At 46.7% G+C, this 7,885-nt stretch overlaps 1 protein-coding gene across 11 annotated transcripts in view; it reads right to left on the bottom strand.

Annotated features, from left to right (window-relative positions):
• The window catches only part of SCML2 (Scm polycomb group protein like 2), a 75,120-nt gene extending 71,010 nt beyond the window's left edge, over positions 1-4,110 (bottom strand). For 3 of the 11 annotated variants that reach the window (XM_026120755.2, XM_026120751.2, XM_064499473.1), the window contains exon 1: positions 2,739-3,143. The gene's annotated coding sequence lies outside the window, so the exon portion shown is untranslated. Of the gene's footprint in view, positions 1-2,738; positions 3,154-3,607; positions 3,624-3,966 lie in introns of those variants that run through there. The other 8 variants (XM_064499487.1, XM_026120760.2, XM_026120752.2 and 5 more) reach the window with 8 other exon arrangements.
• Between the last annotated feature and the right edge of the window lie 3,775 nt (positions 4,111-7,885).

The following is a 7,885-nucleotide window of genomic DNA, read 5'->3' as shown; positions in this document are numbered from 1 at the left end:
CTGATAAACTTAACTTATATATAAATAGTTTTGGAAGTTTTTTACCTACCATTAAATCAAGGTATCATCAAATTATATCAGACTTAGACCTTAAAAGAAGTCTTCAACGGAGCCATATAAATTGTATTAGCAAAACACTGTCATATACCAAAATGCAAATTATAGTCAAAAAGAATCATTCACCAAATCATATTGGAATGCTAATAAATATTGTGAGACTTGAATTTACATTAAGTCAAAATAGAAAATACCAAGACTGTTATATATAATGAAAACATTTATAACATGCAAGCACAAATAATTTTACATTTAGCATTTCTTCTGCTCTGTATTTATAAATTGCTCTGTTAAGCCTTGACCACTTTGTACAGGATTTTTTGGCCTTCCTACGTGCTAGAAAAACCTCAGAGGTCTCCTAGCCTGTTTTCCATGCATTTCTTATATTTTAGAGAATACTAACAGCATAGTCCTCTACAATTAAGATTTTAATCTCTAGAAGAAGTAACTAGCACTAAAATTGGATGCCTAAGGCTATTTCTTTAAAACTTGAATAAATAAAAATTTAAATTCCCAGCAGCTGCAGAGGTCAAGAAGCTGGTTAACAGTCCCCCTTCTGTAGACTCCTTGAAGCACTGTACTAGTCTCCATGCTGTAATCTGTTCTATATTTACTCTTGGAAAACACTACACTACAGTGTCAAATGGTATCTTAAAAGGCTATCTTAAAACATGCAAAAGCCCTGCATTTTACCCATCCTTGTTTGAAGCAGATGCACCCAGACCAATAACAAAGTCAACTGCAGTCACAGACAGTTAATGACAAGTGTAATTTCTTCTTGGTGATGTTATTCAATGCCAAGGGATAATTACTGAAGACTTAATTTTCCCCCTTATATCCACTCCATTATGGATTGACTGCAACAGTAAAGGGAGTAGACATGGCTCACCCTCAGCTCACAACACTATTTGAATATTTAAAAACATGAAACAAACTCATGAGAAAAGGACATCCACGTGCAAAAGGCAGAAGGAGCTATCTACGTTTGCTTTAGCCTTTTTCACGTTCTCTCCTCTTGAGGAGAGCTGAGTCGTCTTTTTATCGATACAACTTTTAGATAGATGTTGGATTCAATACATTCTCAGTACTATGAATTTCACACTAGTGGCCAGATACGCTTGGTTTTGCAATGGAAACACTCTCCAAGGCCTCTTTTGAACTTAAGTAGCTAATCCAGAAAACAATACCTCTACCTCATTAGAGCACTGTATCTGGATGCAGGGAGAAAATGAGCCGTAGCGGGGGAGGGAAAAAAAAAAGGCATCTGCACATTCTAAGTAGTAATACATACCAAGTATGAGGAAACATATTTTAGAGGTCTGTCACTGTTCCTTCACCGAACTTCCCTAAGTCAAGATCAACACTTAACGTAAAATCAAACTGTAAGAATAATCTGATGTGGGACATTAGAACCAAAAGTTACCTTTGCATAGCTACTCAGCTTCAAATTAGTGTGAAAGCAGCTTGTACTTGCAGCTATAACACGCACCCAAAAGCAATTAAAATTTTTTTTCAGAATCTGAATGTTACTGTAAAAATATTTAATACCAGATGACCTGCAAGACATTACACAAACTACATTATGTATGCGAAGTAGAAAACTGGAGCATCGACTCTGCCAGCTAAGCTTCAAGCAAAAATCAGGAAACATTACTTTTATATTCAAAAATGGACCACGTTATATGGCAGTTAGCTTTACAACGTTAAGTATTTCAAGGTCAGAACTTCAGTTTTACCACATACTCTTCCCCATTGCCTCCTACTTACGTAACTGTGAGACTTCCCATAAACAGGGTACCAGCAGAGGTGTTTCCAAAGCACTTTTTCTTTACCTCAATTCAAGCAACATCATCCTTAAATAGTACTGACATTTTATTATACCCTAAGGAAGAAAAAAGTTTCCCCTACTCCAAAGCAAGCAGTCTGGTCGTACGAGTAGTCTCCCCACGGAGCCCACTCAAGTGTTTGGCAGGCTACTGCCATCAGAAGAGCACTTGATGGTGGGTCCCGGAGAACTGGTCACTTGCAAGCTGTTCACACTCTTATTTATTACCTGCTGTGAATATGACAGCTTAAAACATAACTGTAATACAGAAAACACCTTCCTAACTATTATTTTTCCCACCTGACCATGTGCTGTAGTACTTACTGACAGTGACTGTCTAACAGACCACTTTGCTTTGCCACTTCTACGTAACTGAGATGCAGTAAGAAAGTTTTAAAAGTTCAAACTTTTAAGACTGCCATTCTTCGAATAATAAAAAAAACATAATCAGTCAAACTTGTACAGAAAAGTTGTTTACAGGTCAGGTAAAGCATGCTCTGAAAAGCTGTAATCAGATCTACAGACTATTTGTTCTGTAAAGTTTAATCACCGAACCTAGATTAGTTAGAATACGCATGAGTCACAAGCAAGGTTTACATTACCAGACCTCACTGAGATAGCAGTATCTAACCACTGCATTACACTTTTTAGGCTTCACAATTATTTCGAGCCATCTTTTATAGCCTAAGTAACCAGTGAGAAACAGAAAATAACCATAGACAAAGGCTTTAAGTTTGAATTGCAATAAATAAATACTTGGACATTTTTAAAAGCACAGAAAGTGGCCTCCTAGTCCTGAAGTCTAACTGAGCATACAAGCTAGCTTTAGAAAGGCTTCATTTAATCGCTGCAGTACCGCGCTCTGGTTTGCGAGCTGACTTCGCAGACGACGGCGACGACAAGAACGCTCCTTACCAGTGTCACAACCGAATTTTTCATTTTTTGCTCAATTGCTTTTTTTAACGGATTACCACGTATCCGTAGAAAGGACAGCTCACTACACAAGAAATCTGCTCCGAAGTCGGCAACCAGTTTATTGCGCCAGGCGGGCCGCTCAGCTGCGCACAACCCACTGGGGACGCCAGGACACGCCGCAAACGAGCGAGCTCCCCGGCCCGGCCCGGCGCTCCTCACGCAGCGCTCAGACGGAGCCGCGGTGCCACCACCAGCAGCAGCGGGGGAGGCGCCGAGGCCGCGCGCGCCCGCCCGGCATCGCTTCGCTCTTAACGGTTTCGTCTCCCGGCGTCGGGCAGGACCTCGCGCAGCGCCGCGGCCCCCCACCGCCGCCGCCCGCCCGCCCGCTTCCTTCTCCCCCTTCCCCCGGCCGGCGGGTAACGGCGCGGCGGCGGAGGCGTGTCCTCCCCGCGCTCCTGTCAAACGCGGCCCCGGCACAGGGTCACGCCAGCGGCGGGGGGCTGGCGTGGGGGCTCGGCTGCTGGCCCCGCCGCACGCACAGGCACCGACACCCCCCCCTCCACCGGCCGGGCCATCTCGTCCCGTCCCGGTGACCTTCCCGCCGCCGTGCGCCCAGGCGGCGCGTCCCCCTCGCTCTCCGCCGGGACAAGCGGGCACGGAGAGGAGGCGCCCTACGCCAGCCCGCTGCTCCCCGGGGAGCCGCCGCCGCCTCCCCCGCGGAGCGGAGCGGAGTTCTCTTTGTGGAGGGCAGGAAGAGCCGCACCGCCCGGCTCGCGAGGGGAAGCGGCCGCACCGCGGCGGCTCCCGCACCGTCGCCCACCCGACCGCGTGCTCCTGCCCCGGCAGGTTCCCCCAGAGGGAGCCGGGTCCCGCCGCCGCGGGCATCGCCGAGAAGGCGGCGTGCGGCGCTGGAGCCGAGGGCAGCCCCGGCCAGAGCCGCTGCCGCCTCCTCCCGAGAGGAGGGTCAGGGACGGCGGGGGCGAGGAGAAGGCGCCGCCGCTCTCCTTCCCCCCCCCCCCCGGCGGAGGCGGCGGTGGGAGCCCGGGGAGAGGGCACGACCCCCGCGTCGCCTCCCTTTCTCTGCCGCTCCGACCCACTCCGCGCCCCCAGCGGCGCGCGCGGGGCTCTCCCGCCCGGAGCTGACGGGCGCCGCCGCCGCCGCCACTCACCGGGAAGGGGCGGGCGGGAAGCCGGTCGCTAGCGTCCCACGGCGGCTCGCGCGCCTGTCAAGCGGCTCCTGCCGTCGCCTGCCTCACGCCGCCGCCATGTTCCGGGGACACCGCGCATGCCCGGCAGCGGCACTGGGGGCGCTGGCTTCTCCCCCGCCGCCCCCCTTCCGCCCGCCGCGGGGGGAAGCCGCGGCCCGGGGCCCCGCGCCCTGCCCGGGCAGAGGGGGACGCCACCTCCAGCCACGCCGGGTGGTGGCAGGCGCCGCGGGGGCAGCCCCGCCGGCATCCCCGCACCCAGGCTGGGCCTGCGGGGGGTCCCCGCCGGCGCTAAGAGGGGCCGTGAGGCGCCCCCAAGCTCAGGCGCTGTCCGTCCCGCCGCCCCGCTTGGCGGCTCGCCGGCTTGCGTAGCCCCTTCCGCGGGCTGCCTTCCCCGTTAGTTCTTCTCGGCGCCTGCTACCCGCTTCCCTCCCCGCGCTCCGCCCGCGTTCAAATCTGGCGCCTTCCTCTCCCCGGCTGAGGCGGGCGCCGCCGCGGAGCCATTTTGCACGGGGCGGTGGGGCAGGAGGCGGCTGCCGGCCGGCTGCCCTTCGCCTCCTCGGGGGCGGCTGGAGGGACGGTGGCAGCCAGGTGTGGGAGGCTTTGCGTAGGAACGGCAAAAACCGCCGCCTGGCCAAATGTCACCGTCCCCTTCGGCGCGGGGAGGAAGGAGTAGGGCTCCCCAGAATAACGGCTACCGGCAGCCGTTGGCGTCGGCAGCGAGCTCTGCGTTGCCGGCCCCCGACCGGCCCCCGGAGCCGTCCCGGCTGGGAAGAGACGTTATCTTTAGGCGGGTATTTATATAGGAAATTTCAGTGTAAATGGTTAAAATCTGGCAAATTTACGAGCAACTAAAGGCAAGGTTTTATAATAGGGAATGTCAGCCAACTGTCATAATACATCACAGCCGCAGCTATAATTCATAATAGCTATAAGTATGTATTAAATGTGCTGTTGGCATAAAGGTCTAAGTACCAAGATCAATGCAACTGCGTAAATAATATTCCATATTATACATGCGTGCGCAGGACCTCAATCATATAGTACATATTAAAATCCGCACATCTACTTGAGGCATTTTCTACAGTTACCAGAGCTCCGTGTTTATAAATACTGTGTAACAATTGAAAAGTACTTCCTTGGTATTACAGGAGGGTAAGTTCCCGTTTTATAAGCTACAGGTATTTAGTTCAGACCCCTAGAGCCGTGTAGGCATAACTATACCAAACTAGTGAGAATTCATCTGTTTAATAATCACCGAAGTTTTGGGCTTCCCATGCCTAAACATCATCTTCACTGCCTACATCACTCAAAAGTGAAATTTTAAATCCAAAACTAAACTAAGATCATGAGAGTGAGGCCCCAGGGTGTTCTTAATGGAAATAAATAAATAAATAAAAGGAAACCCAAATATATACCCCCAAAAAAACACAAACTGTTCTGTATGAAAGCCAAATTCGTACAGACCACATTAATGTCCTGCCTATGTTGCAACTGACTACTAATAATTCATTTTAAGCAGTCTCCTACGTGGTAAATGGTTTTCAGAAGGACAAGGAAAACAAGTGCTTGCCACGAATCAGAAATGTTTAGACAATATGAGAGAAATGAGTAAAAATACGCAAATCCAAGTGGTTAAAAAGTATACAAGAGAAAGACAAATACTGAAATTGCTGTGTGTATATATATAAAAAATATATATATATAAAATCCTTATAATGATAGCCAAATGTGATGTGCTAATAACAGATGGACTGCTTTTTAACTGGAAGTTTTTTTCCCTTTTCCGTCATATTAAACTTCTGTAGGAAAATAAAAGACAGCTCCTGTCCTTTTTAGAGGTGGATACAGAAATATGTCAAGAGTCACAGAATAACTCCACTGGAAAGACAGAAGAAAAGAAAATATATTTTTAAGATACACTTTAAATTCAGGCCAATGCTAGATATAACATCTGAAGCATTCATTCACTGTGAGCCAGTGGGTGACCATACCATTAGTTTCTACAGCTATTGTTGCAGAGCCTGTCAAATGTGAACTGATGCAGCAGTCCTTGACCTGTTCATAATTTTCCCAAGAGATTGAAATCAGGAAGCCTGAGCAGCATTAATCCTGCTGTTTAGACCCCTGATGTTGAGAAACTGAGAATAAGCAGTAGACATAAGAATAAATGTCTACAAGATCACAGAACATATCACCAGTAAACAGATTAAGAGCAGAACAAAATAAAACTCTTTTAAAGCTCTCTTCTAATCTAGGAGCCAAATGGGTACACAGTGCCTTCACATATGTCTTTTACCTACTAGCTATAGCTAATGCAAAGCAAACAATGTCCTTACAGAATCATTAGAAAAGGAATAAGGAGTCCTGCTTGCTTCCATTTTTCAGCAGTATGATGATTTGATTTCTGGAGAATCACCTATCGCCATTCATCGGCTTTTGAAAGGTATTAAATTGAATTTTGGGGGTTACAAGTGCCAGGCAATTTTTAAGCTCCCAGTGTTCTTTACAAAGATAGATAGTTAAATGTGTGTGTGCGCGCATGTGTGTACACACACAAATATATATACACACATATATACATATATGCATATATGGCTTCACAGTTTCTTTGTGGGGAGAGTCCCTGATTTTAGAAAGGAGCAATAACAGCAAAATAAAAACAAGACGTTTCATGGAGGTAGACTCCAATGAACTCATAGCACTCTTTCGTGTCTGGAAGGTTCCTACAAATTAAAAAGATGCTTAAGAGAGTTGGCAGTTCCTCGAAGAAACAATATTAAGTGTGTAAGTGAATGCTGTCTCTCCACACAGAAAATGTAAGGAGTATAGTTAAAGGGCAACCTAGCTGTCACAATCTCTTCCTGAACCTCAGACACAGGAACAAAGCGTACAGAAAAGAGAAGCTGGGTCAGGTTACTTTGGACAACTACGGAAGTGTAGCTTGATCATGCAGGATGAAATCAGAAAAAAAGAAGGTACAAAACGAGATTGAACTAGCAAGTGACATTGGGAATAACAGGAAATCATTCCATCTAGGTATATTACCACAAATAGAAAAGATCGAGCAAATGATTACTCCACTATCAAACAGAACTGGAAAGTTATTGACTGATGACACTGAGAAAGCCAAGCTTTTTAGCACTTTTTTACCTAGTTTTTATTTAAAAGTCAGTTGTTATTAATATTAGGGAGAACAGTAGAATTTCAGACTTGTCTACCAAAGGACCAAGGGAGAGACTATTTAGACCAATTAGCTGCTTACCAGTCAGCTGGGCTTAAAGAGCTGGCTGATGAAATCTCATTTCCTAGTGTTTATCTTTGAGAATTTGTAGTGGAGGGATATTAGAGGACAGAAAAGGACAAGCAGTAGTCTTGGAAAAAAGGTGGGAAAGGAGGAGGTTGGAAATTATGCACCAATCCATTTTACTGCCCAGAAAAAAACACTGAAGCAGATATAAGCAAACTATCTGAAAGCACCTGTAAGGCAACGAGTAACAGCCAACATAGCTTTGTGAAGATGTCAAAGAAATCTAATATTTCTTGCAACAAAGTAAAAGGAATTGTCAGTGGATGAGAAATATTGGATGTCATGTATCTTGACTTTAGTAAGTTTTTTGACACAATATCATATGAAATTCTTTAAGCAAACAAGAGAAACAGAATCCGGATGAAGATATTTAGGGATCTGCTACCAGTGGCTCACTGTCAAAATGGAAGGGTGTTATCCTCAGCAATGGTTCAGAGAACATACTTACACAACTGCAGATGATACCAAACTGGGAGGCTGTAGTATGCTGGAGGATAGATGTAGGATTTAAAAGGATTTTCACAAATCAGAGATAGAATCTGAAAAAGCAAGGGTAGTATTCAACAGGGATAA

This window comes from Dromaius novaehollandiae, chromosome 1, assembly GCF_036370855.1.
Source record: "Dromaius novaehollandiae isolate bDroNov1 chromosome 1, bDroNov1.hap1, whole genome shotgun sequence".
NCBI lineage: Eukaryota > Metazoa > Chordata > Aves > Casuariiformes > Dromaiidae > Dromaius > Dromaius novaehollandiae.
Note: the sequence above shows the minus strand (reverse complement) of the source record. Positions and strands in the feature narration are given on the sequence as shown.